The 18681-nt window shown below is 46.7% G+C and overlaps 2 pseudogenes; both read right to left on the bottom strand.

Moving 5' to 3' along the window:
• Window positions 1-421: 421 nt before the first annotated feature.
• Window positions 422-541, bottom strand: LOC134896500 (5S ribosomal RNA; annotated as a pseudogene).
• Window positions 542-18106: 17565 nt separating this feature from the next.
• On the bottom strand, window positions 18107-18225 carry LOC134894987 (5S ribosomal RNA; annotated as a pseudogene).
• Between the last annotated feature and the right edge of the window lie 456 nt (window positions 18226-18681).

Below are 18681 nucleotides of genomic sequence, written 5' to 3' on the forward strand. Positions count from 1 at the left end.
AGAGATACCAAATAAAGAGAAATGGAAAGAAAGTAGACTCTTGTTTTGGAGCACTCAACCTCAGATGGACTAAAGTATATCAATGTCTTATACTGATAAAATCATGTATTTAATAATTTCTTAATAAAATATGTAGAATTATCGGAGTTCAATTAGAATGTGATTCAAGGCTATTAAGCAAAAATATTATATAGATTAGAGTAGCTATTTAGCAAAAAATGCTATAATATAATATAAGCCGGAAAATCTTTTTATGGCCAAGAGGATATCACCTTTTAGTCTCAGTAATGTCCGTCATAAAGAGTATATGACCATCATTCATACTGCAGAAATCCCTTAGGGAAATTTAGTTGCAGAAAATTAAATCATAGGTCATATGGATCCGAGTACCTATCTGTGACATATATTTTGGCAGCAATATTTATTGCAGTACCAGGATGTTCCAAGGGGGTCTCCCATCCAAGTACTAATCCGACCCTCCACTGCTTGGCTTCCAAGATCAGAAGAGATTGGGCATCTCCAGTGGGGTATGTCCGCAATTTTTATGCTGGCCCTTTTTTTGTCACCTTAACTGGGAATGAGATTGATCGTACTTTCCACAAAAGTAGGAAACGGACACACATGTGACAATCAGGCTCATATATACAGATTGGATATAACACTTATATGGCAAAACAATGTAAAGGCCACAAACATTTATAAGTGGCCACCCAACCACATGTCAGACTGGTCCTCAGTTGATAAACAAAAAAAATACCACCAATGTTACTGAGGGTACCAGTAAGGTATATCCACAATTATGATCTATGTCATTAATTTGTCAATTATGAATGAATGATTAGATCATTCACAGTGGCACTGTTTAAATATGTGAATTTAGGCATACATTTATCACCATGGATTATCCCAAGATTACTGCAAAGAATCCTTTAGAATTAATGGGTTTACATCTGTATTATTCTGACAACCAATATAATCCACCATTGGTATGTATGACTAAGGCATACAGATGAAAGCAAATGTTGCAGTAATAGGGTGTTCCAAAGTGGTCTCCCATCGAAGTACCAACCCTTTCCACCACTATGTAGCAATCATGCTTAGATGCAATTAGGCACCTTTAGTGGGGTAATTCCACAAATGTATGCTTATCACTGAGTAGTATAATCACTTTTAATTAGTAGGTCTCTAGACCAGGTAGCCCTTTGGTGGTATAGGCAAAGAGCTTCGATGCATTTATGGTGATTGCCTTATATACACAGGTTTAAACAGGGAATTTCTCAATATAGTAAGAATAGATCATTATCTTCAAAATTCCTAAGACTATACTCCACCACCTTCCGGAGTACCCAGGCACGTATGTTGGTTCAGCAACAGCAAGTGGAAATTTATATTCAAAAGAGTATGGTGTAATTCAATACACAATAAATAAATAAACCATCTGTTTGTGCCTATACAAAATATGCAGCTGGTTTTTTACCGCAGCATATGGTGTCTTATTCTTTCAAGAGAGTGTAATTATATACTATGTCAACCATAGCAGGTGTCAGCCCTGATGACAAAAAAATCAATCATTCTGCAGTGATCAGAAAGCATAGGTCTAAACCTGACAGAGTTTACAACATATCATTTTGATATAGTGATGCCACTAAGCAGTAATATAACTTGTGGGGATATGTAAGTTGGCAGATAATTATATGCTGATCTCCCTGAGTAGGGACTGCTAGAATTTGAGCATACAGGTGCTATTACATGTATACCAGACACTCCAGTAATTAATACGATACCAGGCTGTGTAGGATTTTTTGTGTCCCCAGGTTTTCTGGTACAGGTGGTGTGAGTGTGGATACCGGGAGGGGTGCCGCTGATCCCCACCGCTCCTGCCCACAATCAAGCTCCAGCGAGTGGGGAAAGTGCTGCTAAATCCCGCCGCTTGTGCCCGTGATCGGGCTCCAGGGGGTAAGGGAAAGTCCCGTTGGTTCCCACCACTTCTTGCCCGCGATCAAGCTCCGGTGGGTGGGGAGAGAGCCGCTAACTTCTGCGGCTTCTGTGGCTGCCTGGTGATAGGCTGAGATGATCCGGCTTTCAGGTCACGTGTGCGCACCACGTGACCATAAGGGTTCCTGACGTACGTTTCGCTGATAGGCTTGATCACAGGACGTTTTGTCTTTTTACACAGGTTCTCATGTGTTAAGATGTTTCACAGCAGTTGCTGTTACATTATGCATGCACATTAGCATGGGTTACGTTAAAGGCTATGTTAGGCGGCATATTTTGTATGGTGTGAGCTGGTGTGAATCTCACCACTAGTTTAATGTAAATTCTTCTCTCGAAGTTGTCCGTCTCCTTGGGCACAGTTCCTATACTGAGGTCTGGAGGAGGGGCATAGAGGGAGGAGCCAGTTCACACTGTTAAAAAGTCTTAAAGTGCCGAAGGCTCCTGTGGAACCATCTATACCCCATGGTACTAAAATGGACCCCAGCATCCTTTACGGACTACGAGAAAAGGATTTACTGGTAGGTAATTAAAATCCTATTTTTTTTGGAGTGGGCAAGGCATGGATTTGCCCATGGCTCCTCAGTATCACCCAGGGCCACCATATTTCTCAATGGCCCTGGTAATATATTGATGATTTTCAAGGGTATAAATTGATCCATTATCTGCGCTTATCAGATAATATCAAATACACTGTATCCAGAAGTCGCTGACAACACAGACTAAGGTGCACTGGCCATATTCAGACCTGTATAACATATCCCCCAAGCTATACTAGCAAGGGACAACTCCAGCAGCAAATGACATCTTTTTAGGCAGTTTTATATAATTTTTGTTTTAATACAAACATTGTTTTCCTACTTTTTTTCAAAGACCAAAACATGAAGGAGAAAACTTGACTGGGTGTGGTTCAAAAGATCTACCGTAAAAAGATAGACAGTCAATAGGGTGACAACCAATGGACGACATGCAATAGGTCAGCAGGGTCAAAAGGTCAACATGGAAAAGGTAGACAGTATAAAAGGTGGACAGGTATAAAAGGTCAACATGGGAATGGTCGATACAAGTTTTTTGTGTGTGTCATTTTGTATGTTTCACCATATCTGAGACAAATTAGTGGAAACGTGTCCTGGGCTTGCTTTGCTCGCCACGCTTGCTGCGGTCAGCAGAGTTTACTATTCCCAGTCGTAGTACATGTGGATGGTAAATAATGAAGAAGGTGAAAAAACAAAAACAAAAAAACTTGGTGTCAGCCATATTTGTGTAGACCATTGTCATGTCGACTTTTTGAACCTGTTGACCTTAAGCACTTGTCCGTTAATCCGGATCGCTAATCTCTACTTAGTACTATATAGTGTGCATCTGCATTTTCTTTTTTCTGTGGGGAACCAGTGGCGTCAGAAGGTGGGAGGTGGGCGTGCGGCCCGCACCCAGGTGTCACCCTCGGAGGGGGTGATACCAAAATGCCTTCTGCTCTCACACTCACAGGAGCCGGGTGCTGCAGTGTGACAGTTGCTTGCAGCACTCAGCTCCTGTGATCCAGGTACTGACACTGAACATCTACTTTTCAAAGGGGGCAGCCCAGCTTCTTCGGATGATGCTAGGCTGCCCCCAAAGTGATGTAACCTGGTTCCCCCGTGAGGCCATGTCCACCCAATTTAGGCCATGCCCCCTTTTCATCCACGAGCACGCTTACGCGCGTAAGAGGGTGCAGAGTGCGCACTGGGTGTCACCAGACCCGGTGACGCCTCTGTGTGGAACTACAGTACATGTTTTAGCATGATTGCACCTCTTGGTATTAGGGTGTGCAGTCCAAGGTCTTCCCCCCTATACAGGGCCATTACTAGACAATCTGGCTCTCAGTGCAAACAGTAAACAAAATATGCAAACCCCTCCTCCCCCCATAACATTTTGTTGGGGGAAAGGGCTGTGGCCTCAATAAAAGGGGCATGGTCTTGCAGGAAAAGACTACCTTATACCTCAGTTATGCCCCTGACACTATTATGCCCCACATAACAATGCCCCTTACAAATTATGCCCCACAGTTATGCCCTTGACACCATAATAAGCACCACACAGTAATGCCCCATGCACATTATGGCACACAGTTATGCCCCTGACACCATAATAAGCACCACACAGTAATGCCCCTTGCACATTATGGCACACAATTATGCCCCTGTCATCATAATATGCCCCACACAGTAATGCCCCTTGCACATTATAGCATACAGTTATGCCCATGACACCATAATATGCCCGCACGGCCTGCCTGGCCTGCCCCTATGTAACAGATTGCTGTTGCAATGTTGAATGTTAGTGGTTTTGTTTTTTTTATTTATGCAATTTTTATTTATTTATAAAATTGAATAATGAAATAATTGATGGCGTTGCACAACAGAGAGCCCTTTATCAATCTTCGTAAACAAGCACTTGGCAAGTGGTAATGTTGGATCAGAGGCTGTTTTGGGTCCAGTAACAACAATGTGCTCTGCACACTGGGCATGCCCTGGGGAGAATAAAAAAAATCACTGCAGGAGAAAATGAACAACAGATCCCAGGGCAAGCTGGCATTTGTGGTTCTCCAAGTGCCAGCTTGCCTTGGCAGCTGTGCCATGCCGGTACCTGTTGTTCAGTATAAAAAAAGTGGGGGGAAAATAGCCTAATTTTACTGAAATAAATATGCAAAAGGTTTGTTTTTTTCTTTTACATTTTTATGCAAAATGTGCAATAGTAGGCAGAGGCTATAGCACTGTACGTTTACTTCTGTGACATCACAAATTGGACAGATGTTTGGCTGGCCTGATGGAAAGCTGGCAGGATGGCTGGTCTGATAAAAAAAAAATGGTTAGGTGTTTGTGGCAGTGTTTTAGTTGGACAGACTACTAGTTGGACAGTTGGTTGGATGGTTGGAGAAAAGTTCCTTTAGTGTATGGCCAGCTAGATCACAAGTAACCCAGTTTTCCAACTAATGTGCCCCAACGGTACCCAGCATTATGCAATCGTGATATTTTCCGCACTTGTAATATGTATAAATAAAAGCAGCTCTTATTAAAATCGAAATATAAAATAGTGTATAGAGCGCTGTGAAAGAAATACGCTGTAAAGATGATTTTGGCACCTGTAAAAACAAACCATTAGTTTAATGTTTAGAGCTCTTTTGAGAATAAATGCGATGTACAGTCCAGTAATCTCCACCCTATCTACCTTGCCATGTGTGGCCTGCAGGAATTTCTCAGCCTAAGTTGTATTGGGTGTCTGTGGCTTTGGCTCCATTTCCACTGCATCCAGCGGGAGCCCTTACACACATTACACTAGGTAGAGCCCTAACACACATTATGCCAGGTAGAGCCCTTTTACACATTATGCCTGGTTAAACCATACTTGCCTACCTGACCCTCTCCATGAGGGAGAACATGCTCTGTTCCTGGACTTTCCTGATAACATATAATTGCCATCACCTGTGGTGAAACACCTTTCTTATCAATTAACTAGCTCACCACAGGTGATGGCAATCATACATTACCAGGAAAGTCCAGGAACAGAGCATGTTCTCCCTCATGGAGAGGGTCAGGTAGGCAAGTATGGGTTAAACCCTCCGTGTCTTTCAGCCCGCCCCCCCATCATTCTGTCTCTCAGCCTCATACCTTCACTATCTCTCAGCCTGCGCCCCCCACTCTGCATCTCTCAGTAACCCTCCCCCATCACTGTGTCTCTCAGTAACCCTCCCACCACCTCGTCATTCTGTCTCTCAGCAACCCTCCCCCCACCCCTTCACTCTGTGTCTCTCAACAACCCTCCCACCACCCCTTCACTCTGTGTCTCTCTGTCTCTCAACAACAGTCCCACCATCACTCTGTGACTCTCAGCAACCTTCCCCCCTAGTCACTCTGTGTATCTTAGCAACCCTTCCCCCATCACTATGTGTCTCTCAGCAAACTTTACTCCTCATCCCTCTGTGTCACTGAGCAACCCTCCCACCACCCTTCTCTCTGTATCTTTCAGCAACCCCGTCACTCTGTCTCACAGCAACCCTCCCACCACCCTTCTCTCTCTGTCTCACAGCAACTCTCCCACCACCGCTTCATTGTGTCTCTCAAGAACCATCCCACCTTCCCCTCACTCTGTGTCTCTCAGCAACCCCGTCACTCTGTCTCACAGCAACCCTCCCACCACCCTTCTCTCTGTGTCTCTCAACAACCGTCCCACCTTTCCCTCACTCTGAGTCTCTCAGCAACCCTGTCACACTGTCTCACAGCTACCCTCCCACCACCCCTTCATTGTGTCTCTCAGGAACCCTCCCACATCACCCACTTCACTCTGTGTCTTTCAACAACATCCCCACCACCCCTCATCACTCTCTGTCTCTCAGAAACCTTCCCGCATCACTCTGTGTCTATCAGCAAAACTCCCGCAATCCCCCTCCCATAACTTTGTGTCTCTCAGCAATCCTTCCCCATAACTCTGGGTCTCCCAGCAACCGTTCCACCACCCCCTCAGCACTGTGTCTCTCAGCAACCCACTCCCCCATGCACTCTGTGGCTCTCAGCATCCCCACAGCACTCGGTGTCTACCAGCATCCCCCCCCCCAGCACTCAGTGTCTATCAGCATCCCCCCAGCACTCTGTGGCTCTCAGCATCCCCCCCCCAGCACTCAGTGTCTATCAGCATCCCCCCCAGCACTCTGTGGCTCTCAGCATCCCCCCCAGCACTCTGTGGCTCTCAGCATCCCCCCCAGCACTCAGTGTCTATCAGTATCCCCCCAGCACTCTGTGGCTCTCAGCATCCCCCCCAGCACTCTGTGGCTCTCAGCATCCCCCCCCAGCACTCTGTCTCTTAGCATCCCCTCAGCACTCAGTGTCTATCAGTATCCCCCCCAGCACTCTGTGGCTCTCAGCATCCCCCCCCCAGCACTCTGTGGCTCTCAGCATCCCCCCCCCACCCCAGCACTCTCTGTCTCTCAGCATCCTCCCCCACCCGTCACTCTGTGTCTCTCAGTAACCTTCCCCCATCACTCTGTGTTTCTCAGCAACCCCCTGTCACTCTGTGTTTCTCAGCATCCCCCCAAGAACTCTGTCTCTTAGCATCCCCTCAGCACTCGGTGTCTATCAGTATCCCCTCCAGCACTCTGTGGCTCTCAGCATCCCCCCCCAGCACTCTGTGGCTCTCAGCATCCCCCCCACCCCAGCACTCTCTGTCTCTCAGCATCCTCCCCCACCCGTCACTCTGTGTCTCTCAGTAACCTTCCCCCGTCACTCTGTGTTTCTCAGCAACCCCCCAGCACTCTGTTTCTATTAGCACCCCCCTCCCAAACTCTGTGTGTTTCCACATCTTCCCCCAGCACCCTATGTCTCTCAGCATACCCCCACCCCAGGTCTCTGGTTCTCTCAGCATCCCTCTTACCATGGGAGCCGCGGATGGTGAAGTCAGCCAGGCGCAGTAATCAGTAATGTCGGTGTCAAGTTCCCTGGCTCCCGCCTTCCAGCAAGCCTTGCAAAGTGGGAGGCAGTGGTAATGGCGGACCCGGTCACAGGTACAATGTGTGCGGCAGGTGCCGCGGTAGCCAGCGCATACTTGCACTACTGGTGGCTCATCCACCCGAATACCTGTCCAAACGCGGCAGCTCCTCGTGGCGCAAGGCACTGTGGGATGGAGAGACAATGACGCTGTGGGCTCATCAAGTTCCAAAAATATTCATCAGATGTTCCTGTGTCCCCGCTACTTCCTATGAGAAGCAGATCCAGGGTTGCGTTACCAATCGGATCCCTCAACCACTGCTCGGATTCTTCTGCTGATTGTTTGCTTCTTTGTGGGCATGCGTGAACCCCACTTCATGCAAGCGTACGAGTGCTGTTGAGTCAGCTGATTTTTGGATCAACTGTCTCCGCACTGGAGCAATGTTGCAGCGAGTTGGATACTTCATTATTGGGGGCCACTCGGCTACTAGGGTTGGTGGTTCAGGATCAAATCAAATTATTTATGATTAACGTGATAGGCAAAACCAGTGCTAGTGGCTGCCACTCATAAAATATGTGTACAATCAGAAGCACAACTGTACACCAATACACACTGACCCTTAGGATGACAGGTAGGCACAATTGACTTAATGTAATCATTTGTATCCTAGCAGTAGGGCTTGGGTGCTTTGGTAAGGTTTGATGGTGCGTATAAAGACACCCTGAGATGGATTTCCACAGGCACAAGGAGCTGCAAGTGGGCACCACAGTTATAGAAACTGGCTGCGGCATTAGAATAAGATGGCACAAGACGCAGCTGCCTCTCCATGAGTCAGAATTGGGCCCACTATGTCTATGGGCACATCAGCATAGTCATGAAATGCGTTAGTTGCAACATAGAAATGATATTCAAATGATGGTAGGTTTAGGTTACGACATCATTTCCTATTACAAAATATAAATTAAGTCCCCCAGCTCTATTGCAATGATATTTCCCTATTACCTGCACAATTAGCACCTGAGGGCCTGTCATGATTGCCAACCTTTGAAGCTGGTTCCTGGGGAAAGAGGCTTTAATTAGAATGTGAGTTATGTGTGTGTTTGCAGATTATGTAACAGAAGGAGCTTTGAGAAAGTTACTTGGCAGAGAAAGACATTATGTATAGCTTCACATAGGGCCTCATTTGATAAAGTTTTATGGGATCTGATACGAGTTATATATTGCTCATATATAGTGCTGAAAGAACCTCATTGGACACAGTAGCGGATCTTGCTACGGGCACACTGTACTGTTGCCCGGGGCGCCGCCTTCTGGAGGGTGCCGCCGCCGTGGTAAGATACGCTACTGGTGGTGGCGCCCCCTCCCCTCCCCCGGTGCTGGTACTGCTGTGTGGTGCGCGATGAAGTCATCGCACACCGCACTGCATTGTGGGAGCGGCACTTAGACACTAGGGGTCATGATTGACCTTTAGTGTCTATGCAGTTCTATGGGAGAGACGTCAGGACGTCTCTCCCATAGATCAGAGGAGTGGCGCCAGCAGCCAGAGATGGAGGGCAGCAGTGGTCGGGAATCAGGAGCAGGGATGGTAAGTATTAATTTTTTATTTTTATTTTTTTAAAGTGGAACAAACAGGGGCAATACTACTGGGGGCACAAACAGGGGCAATACTACTGGGGGCACATTGACAACACCCCTTTCTCTGACGTCCTAGTGGATGCTGGGAACTCCGTAAGGACCATGGGGAATAGACGGGCTCCGCAGGAGACTGGGCACTCTAAGAAAGAATTAGGACTACTGGTGTGCACTGGCTCCTCCCTCTATGCCCCTCCTCCAGACCTCAGTTAGAATCTGTGCCCGACTCGAGCTGGTTGCACACTAGGGGCTCTCCTGAGCTTCTAGTAAAGAAAGTATTTATTAGGTTTTTTATTTTCAGTGAGATCTGCTGGCAACAGACTCACTGCTACGAGGGACTTAGGGGAGAGAAGTGAACCTACCTGCTTGCAGCTAGCTTGGGCTTCTAGGCTACTGGACACCATTAGCTCCAGAGGGATCGAACACAGGCCCAGCCTCGGTCGTCCGGACCCGGAGCCGCGCCGCCGTCCCCCTTGCAGAGCCAGAAGCAAGAAGAACGTCCTGGAAATCGGCGGCTGAAGACTCCGGTCTTCATTAAGGTAGCGCACAGCACTGCAGCTGTGCGCCATTGCTCCCTATGCACACCACATACTCCGGTCACTGATGGGTGCAGGGCGCTGGGGGGGGGGGGGGGGGGGGGGGCGCCCTGGGCTGCAATTAGAGTACCTTAAAATGGCAAAAATACACATAATATAGTCTAATAAACTATATATGTGTAAAAATATTAATAAAAGAGCGGGAGAAGCCCGCCGAAAAAAGGGGCGGGGCTATCTCCCTCAGCACACTGGCACCATTTCCTCTTCACAGCTCCGCTGGAAGGACGTTCCCCAGGCTCTCCCCTGCAGTTTCCAGGCTCAATAGGGTAAAAAGGAGAGGGGGACACACTAAATTTAGGCGCAAAACTGTATATTATAGCTGCTATAGGGAAAATCACTTTGTGTAGTGTAAATCCCTGTTTATATAGCGCTGTGGTGTGTGCTGGCATACTCTCTCTCTGTCTCCCCAAAGGACTTTGTGGGGTCCTGTCCTCAGTCAGAGCATTCCCTGTGTGTGTGTGGTGTGTCGGTACGGCTGTGTCGACATGTTTGATGAGGAGGTTTATGTGGAGGCGGAGCAGGTGCCGATAAATGTGATGTCATCCCCTGCGGGGTCGACACCAGAGTGGATGGATATGTGGAAGGTATTAACCGACAGTGTCAACTCCTTACATAAAAGGTTCGATGACATAACAGCTGTGGGACAGCCGGCTTCTCAGCCAGTAAAACACGGGCAATTGCTGCCAGTGCCTGCCCAGGCGTCTCAAAGGCCATCAGGGGCTCAAAAATGCCCGCTACCTCAGATTGCAGACACAGATGTCGACACGGAGTCTGACTCCAGTGTCGACGACGACGAGACTAATGTACATTCCACTAGGGCCATCCGTTGCATGATTACGGCAATGAAAAATGTGTTGCACATTTCTGACATTAACCCAGGTACCACTAAAAAGGGTATTATGTTTGGGGAGAAAAAGCAACCAGTGGTTTTTCCCCCTTCAGATGAGTTAAATGAAGTGTGTGAAGAAGCGTGGGCTTCCCCTGATAAAAAAAATTGTAATTTCTAAAAAGTTACTAATGGCGTACCCTTTCCCGCCAGAGGACAGGGTACGTTGGGAGACATCCCAGCGGGTGGATAAAGCGCTCACACGCTTGTCAAAAAAGGTGGCACTACCGTCTCAGGATACGGCCGCCTTAAAGGAGCCTGCGGATAGAAAGCAGGAGGCTATCCTGAAATCTGTATATACACACTCGGGTACTATACTGAGACCTGCTATTGCTTCAGCATGGATGTGCAGTGCTGCAGCAGCGTGGTCTGATTCCCTGTCTGATAACATTGATTCCCTTGACAGGGACACTATATTGCTAACAATAGAGCATATTAAAGACGTAGTCTTATACATGAGAGATGCACAGAGGGATATTTGCCGGCTGGCATCTAGAATAAATGCAATGTCCATTTCTGCCAGGAGAGTATTATGGACTCGGCAGTGGACAGGTGATGCGGATTCTAAAAGGCACATGGAGGTTTTGCCTTACAAGGGTGAGGAATTGTTTGGGGATGGTCTCTCGGACCTTGTTTCCACAGCGACAGCTGGGAAGTCGACATTTTTACCCCAGGTTCCCTCACAGCCAAAGAAAGCACCGTATTATCAGGTACAGTCCTTTCGGCCCCAGAAAGGCAAGTGGGTTAAAGGCGCGTCCTTTCTGCCCAGAGGCAGGGGTAGAGGGAAAAAGCTGCACCATACAGCCAGTTCCCAAGAACAGAAATCCTCCCCTGCTTCCACTAAATCCACCGCATGACGCTGGGGCTCCACTCGTGGAGCCAGGTGCGGTGGGGGCCCGTCTCCGGAACTTCAGCGACTGGTGGGTTCGCTCACAGGTGGATCCCTGGGTTCTACAAGTGGTATCTCAGGGATACAAGCTGGAATTCGAGACGTCTCCCCCTCGCCGTTACCTCAAATTAGCCTTGCCAGCTACTCCCCCGGACAGGGAGGTAGTGCTGGCGGCAATTCACAAGCTGTACCTCCAGCAGGTGATAATAAAAGTTCCCCTCCTTCAACTGGGACGGGGTTACTATTCCACAATGTTTGTGGTACCGAAACCAGACGGTTCGGTGAGACCCATTCTAAATTTGAAATCCTTGAACACTTATATAAGAAGGTTCAAGTTCAAAATGGAATCGCTCAGGGCGGTTATTGCAAGCCTGGAAGAAGGGGATTACATGGTATCACTGGACATCAAGGATGCTTACCTGCATGTCCCCATTTACCCACCTCACCAGGTGTACCTCCGTTTTGTGGTACAGGACTGCCATTAGCAATTCCAGACGATGCCGTTTGGTCTGTCCACGGCACTGAGGGTATTTACCAAGGTAATGGCCGAAATGATGATACTCCTTCGAAAGAAGGGAGTTATAATTATCCCATACTTGGACGATCTCCTTATAAAGGCGAGGTCCGGGGAGCAGTTGTTGGTCGGAGTAGCACTATCTCAGGAAGTGCTACAACAGCACGGCTGGATTCTGAATATTCCAAAGTCGCAGCTGGTTCCTACGACGCGTCTGCTGTTCCTGGGTATGATTCTGGACACAGAACAGAAAAAGGTGTTTCTCCCGGAGGAGAAGGCCAAGGAGTTGTCATCTCTGGTCAGAGACCTCCTGAAACCAAAACAGGTGTCGGTGCATCACTGCACGCGAGTCCTGGGAAAGATGGTAGCTTCTTACGAAGCAATTCCATTCGGCAGGTTCCATGCAAGGATCTTTCAGTGGGATCTGTTAGACAAGTGGTCCGTATCGCATCTTCAGATGCATCGGCTGATCACCCTGTCCCCGAGGGCCAGGGTGTCTCTGCTGTGGTGGCTGCAGAGTGCTCATCTTCTAGAGGGCCGCAGATTCAGCATACAGGACTGGGTCCTGGTGACCACGGATGCAAGCCTCCGAGGTTGGGGGGCAGTCACGCAGGGAAGAAACTTCCAAGGACAATGGTCGAGTCAGGAGGCTTCCCTACACATAAATATTCTGGAACTAAGGGCCATTTACAATGCCCTAAGTCAGGCAAGACCCCTGCTTCAAAGCCAGCCGGTGCTGATTCAGTCAGACAACATCACGGCGGTTGCCCATGTAAACCGACAGGGCGGCACAAGAAGCAGGATGGCGATGGCAGAAGCCACAAGGATTCTCCGATGGGCGGAAAATCACGTGATAGCACTGTCAGCAGTGTTCATTCCGGGAGTGGACAACTGGGAAGCAGACTTCCTCAGCAGGCACGACCTCCACCCGGGAGAGTGGGGACTTCATCCAGAAGTCTTCCAACTGATTGTAAACCGTTGGGAAAGGCCACAGGTGGACATGATGGCGTCCCGCCTAAACAAAAAGCTAAAAAGATATTGTGCCAGGTCAAGGGACCCTCAGGCGATAGCTGTGGACGCTCTAGTGACACCGTGGGTGTACCAGTCGGTTTAGGTGTTCCCTCCTCTTCCTCTCATACCAAAGGTGCTGAGGATAATAAGAAAGAGAGGAGTAAGAACTATGCTCATCGTTCCGGATTGGCCAAGAACGACTTGGTACCCGGAACTACAAGAAATGATCTCAGAGGACCCTTGGCCTCTGCCTCTCAGACTGGACCTGCTACAGCAGGGGCCCTGTCTGTTCCAAGACTTACCGCGGCTGCGTTTGACGGCATGGCGGTTGAACGCCGGATCCTGATGGAAAAGGGCATTCCGGTTGAAGTCATTCCTGCGCTGATAAAAGCTAGGAAAGATGTGACAGCAAAGCATTATCACTGCATATGGCGAAAATATGTTGCTTGGTGTGAGGCTATGAAGGCCCCCACAGAAGAATTTCAGCTGGGTCGATTTCTGCACTTCCTACAGTCAGGAGTGACTATGGGCCTAAAATTGGGATCCATTAAAGTCCAGATTTCAGCCCTGTCTATTTTCTTTCAAAAAGAACTGGCTTCACTGCCTGAAGTTCAGACGTTTGTTAAGGGAGTGCTGCATATTCAGCCCCCTTTTGTGCCCCCAGTGGCACCTTGGGATCTCAACGTTGTGTTGGATTTCCTAAAATCACATTGGTTTGAGCCACTTCAGACCGTGGATTTAAAATATCTCACGTGGAAAGTGGTCATGCTTTTGGCCTTGGCTTCGGCTAGGCGGGTGTCAGAATTGGCGGCTTTGTCCTGTAAAAGCCCCTATCTGATCTTCCATATGGACAGAGCAGAATTGAGGACGCGTCCCCAATTCCTCCCTAAGGTGGTATCAGCGTTTTATTTGAACCAACCTATTGTGGTGCCTGCGGCTACTCGGGACTTGGAGGCTTCCAAGTTGCTGGACGTAGTCCGGGCCCTGAAAATCTATGTTTCCAGGACGGCTAGAGTCAGAAAGACTGACTCGCTGCTTATCCTGCATGCACCCAACAAGTTGGGTGCTCCTGCTTCTAAGCAGACTATTGCTCGCTGGATCTGCTCCACGATTCAACTTGCACATTCTGCGGCTGGACTGCCGCATCCTAAATCAGTCAAAGCCCATTCCACGAGGAAGGTGGGCTCTTCTTGGGCGGCTGCCCGAGGGGTCTCGGCTTTACAACTTTGCAGAGCTGCTACCTGGTCGGGATCAAACACATTTGCAAAATTCTACAAGTTTGATACCCTGGCTGAGGAGGACCTTGAGTTTGCTCATTCGGTGCTGCAGAGTCATCCACACTCTCCCGCCCGTTTGGGAGCTTTGGTATAATCCCCATGGTCCTTACGGAGTTCCCAGCATCCACTAGGACGTCAGAGAAAATAAGAATTTACTCACCGGTAATTCTATTTCTCGTAGTCCGTAGTGGATGCTGGGCGCCCATCCCAAGTGCGGATTGTCTGCAATACTTGTATATAGTTATTGCCTAACTAAAGGGTTATTGTTATGAGCCATCTGTTCGTGAGGCTCAGTTGTTATTCATACTGTTAACTGGGTACAGTATCACGAGTTGTACGGTGTGATTGGTGTGGCTGGTATGAGTCAAACCCGGGATTTCAAATCCTTTCCTTATTGTGTCAGCTCTTCCGGGCACAGTTTCCCTAACTGAGGTCTGGAGGAGGGGCATAGAGGGAGGAGCCAGTGCACACCAGTAGTCCTAATTCTTTCTTAGAGGGCCCAGTCTCCTGCGGAGCCCGTCTATTCCCCATGGTCCTTACGGAGTTCCCAGCATCCACTACGGACTACGAGAAATAGAATTACCGGTGAGTAAATTCTTATTTTTTGAAGCCGCACCCCTATTTTCGCCCGGGGTACCATAAGGGCTAGAACCGGCCCTGATTGGACAGCAGAGATCTGTATTAATTGACATCATCACAGTACCACTGCTTCAATGTGCAGGTGGTATTTGATGCTAACATGCATATTGCGAGGGGCTGGTTCTCCTGGGACATACCTCAAAACCTACATTTTGTATCAACCAGGACTCTTTGACAAGTTTGGGGGCCAAAGCTGATTCTGGATATTGGTGTCACTCCTGGTCACTGACACCTCTGTTGATTCCACAGATACCGGCTCTTACCAAATAAAATAAATCACAGGAGTGTGATAAAACATACCTTTGGACTACTGAAGGGAAGGTTCAGGTGCTTTGACAAATGTAGTGGAGTGCTCCACTACAGCATTGTAAAGGTGGTAGATACGGTCATTTCTTGTCTGCTGTACAATATGGTTTTACAGAAAGAAAACTCTCATACTTTTCCAGCAGACAGGGAGGAAGCAGGTCGCTTCCTACCAGCAAGTCGGAGACTGGCTCATTAAAAACATTTTTTTTTTTTTAAATGTTTCATAAAACATATTATTCTTTTTGCTTATGTTTTTGTCTCCCATTTACTGTAAATCTTACTTATTTTCTTTTTTTTTCACTAAAATATTTAAATATGTTCTTGACCTTAGTAAAAAAAAATTACAGTTTTTTTATGTTGTTTTGTAAAAAAAAATAAAAAAAATAAAAGTGGGTAAAAACCACCACATTACTGTACATATATTGCACTCCTAATATTTCGGTATTGTTAGTTAACTGTAATCATTTTGGATTTTTTACTTGCCATAATCCACTGGGTTACAGAAAAACATCAAAAACACACTTAGAGATTATGCAGAGCGGACTGTCATTCAATTATCTACTTTATTTCTCTAGTGACCTCTGGCCAGGAGTACCAGGAGGAAGGGCCAGTGCTACTTTGCGTATGGTTGGACAAGGGTCAGACTAATCTGCAGTGGGGCAGGGGAAACCCCCTGTGAGCCCCATTGCCTGAGGGCCCACCCCTTCTCTAAGGATCCGGTTCCAGACTGTGTACTTCAATTACACATTATACATACTGTATGTTACATTATACAGCACAAGACTATGGGGGTAATTCTGAGATGATCGCAGCAGGAACTTTTTGGAGGTAATTCCAAGTTGATCGCAGCAGAAAATGTTTTAGCAGTTGGGCAAAACCACGTGCACTGCAGGGGGGGGCAGATATAACATTTGCAGAGAGAGTTAGATTTGGGTGGGTTATATTGTTTCTGTGCAGGGTAAATACTGGCTGCTTTATTTTTACACTGCAATTTAGATTGCAGATTGAACTCACCCTACCCAAATCTAACTCTCTCTGCACATGTTATATCTGCCCCCCCCTGCAGTGCATATGGTTTTGCCCAAATGCTAACAAAAATCCTGCTGCGATCAACTTGGAATTACCCCCTTTGTTAGCAGTTGCGCAAAACCATGTGCACTGCAGGGGAGGCAGATATAACATGTGCAGAGAGAGTTAGATTTGGGTGGGTTATATTGTTTCTGTGCAGGGTAAATACTGGCTGCTTTATTTTTACACTGCAATTTAGATTGCAGATTGAACTCACCCTACCCAAATCTAACTCTCTCTGCACATGTTATATCTGCCCCCCCTGCAGTGCATATGGTTTTGCCCAAATGCTAACAAAAATCCTGCTGCGATCAACTTGGAATTACCCCCTTTGTTAGCAGTTGCGCAAAACCATGTGCACTGCAGGGGAGGCAGATGTAAGATGTGCAGAGAGAGTTAGATTTGGGTGGGTTATATTGTTTCTGTGCAGGGTAAATACTGGCTGCTTTATTTTTACACTGCAATTTAGATTGCAGATTGAACTCACCCTACCCAAATCTAACTCTCTCTGCACATGTTATATCTGCCCCCCCTGCAGTGCATATGGTTTTGCCCAACTGCTAACAAAAATCCTGCTGCGATCAACTTGGAATTACCCCCTTTGTTAGCAGTTGCGCAAAACCATGTGCACTGCAGGGGAGGCAGATATAACATGTGCAGAGAGAGTTACATTTGGGTGTGGTGTGTTCAATCTGCAATCTAAATTGCAGTATAAAAATAAAGCAGGCAGTATTTACCCTGCACAGAAACACTATAAACCACCCAAATCTAACTCTCTCTGCACATGTTACATCTGCCCCCCCTGCACTGCACATGGTTTTGCCCAACTGCTAACAAAGTTCCTGCTGCGATCAACTCAGAATTACCCCCTATGTTGTATTCTCTACAGTGCATTGCTATTATTAATCTGGTACACTATTGTACATGATCTCTCTCTCTCTCTATATATATATATATATATATATATATATATATATATATATATATATATATATATTTCACCAACGACTGACTCCAGGATTGTGCAAAAACAACAAATACATTTTATTCAGGTAGCTCAAAAACAAAGATATACAAAGATCACTGTCTAAACTACCAGGGAAGTTAGGCCCTGCCTCACTCCCTCTTACTTAATAAGGAACCGTTCAGGTCCCAGCATCCTGACACTAGTGGCCCAGCCCTCCGGATCCCACTGTCCCTAGCAGACCTATCACCTGGACACTAACTGCCTTCAGGAGCCCTGACTCATGGGAGAGACTCTGCTTTAAAGCCAGCACCCAGGTGCTGGCTGATGAAAAGGAGTATGCAATGGGAGAGAACAGAAGGCTCTTGTGTGGGCGCACTCTTAAATAGAAGAAGATACTTGAAAATATTAAGGAGAATATTTTAAGATATAACTTTTAATAATAAAGTTAAAACAAGATGAACTTCCCACAAATCTTGTAAAATAACCGGAGATTATTGAGAAAATAAAAATGTTCTGGTCTCTTAATTCATAAGAGTATGGAAAGGGTTGTAGACATAGAGTAGTCATACCCCCATTTCCCCTGACCAGTACAGTAATTCTGTATTAATTGAACCGGGGGTTTTAGTCAAAACACAGTTTCAAAATAATTAGGCTGGAATTAGCTGGAATGGTAATCAGTGGTCACCACTCAAGGAATTATACACCTGAGTATTATTTGCATGCCATAGCCCTATTTGCAGGCAGGAATTGTGAGCAGGAAGTTATGGTCAGTTGATATAGATATTGAAAACAATATATGAAAGAGAAAATAGAATTAGTGGTGATACTGCTGTTGGTGTATGTTGGTCACATAAGAGAGGAAATTAATTCCTAACCTACCACACCAGGTATTCACAGGCAGTCACCTCTCCTGATACTAACCTGGCCCAACGCTGTTTGGCTTCCAAGATCGGACGAGATCGGGCACTGACAGCGTGGTATGGTCGTAGGGATTTATGTGTACACCAATGAGAGTGCACCTATATAAGAAATTGAAATTGAAAGATGATAGAAAAGGGAATTGCGGATGAGATAAGTACGTGAAAATATGTGGATCTGCTTTCCACGTTAGACCCGGTTTAAGAGATTCCACTGGTGTGGTACTCTATCCCGAGAATCGTGAATGAGAGTCCACGAAAATTGGTGAAAAAAAGATTACAAAGATATTAAGGTTAGTATCTGTAATTGGATGATGCAAAGGTTAAGCTGTAATTAGGAGGTATAAGAGATACAGGTGGGGCTGAGCCCAATAACCGACCTCAGACGTTCTTAGGCGTCAAAAAATTGTAACCTTAGGCAAATAATGGTTTTTTGTTAACCTTGAGCGATAGAGTGTATATAAGGTTATTTATGAAGATACAGATAATATAACCCCTAAAGAGTAAATAAACATACAAATAAACATAAA

Source organism: Pseudophryne corroboree, chromosome 3 (assembly GCF_028390025.1).
Source record: "Pseudophryne corroboree isolate aPseCor3 chromosome 3, aPseCor3.hap2, whole genome shotgun sequence".
Classification (NCBI taxonomy): domain Eukaryota; kingdom Metazoa; phylum Chordata; class Amphibia; order Anura; family Myobatrachidae; genus Pseudophryne; species Pseudophryne corroboree.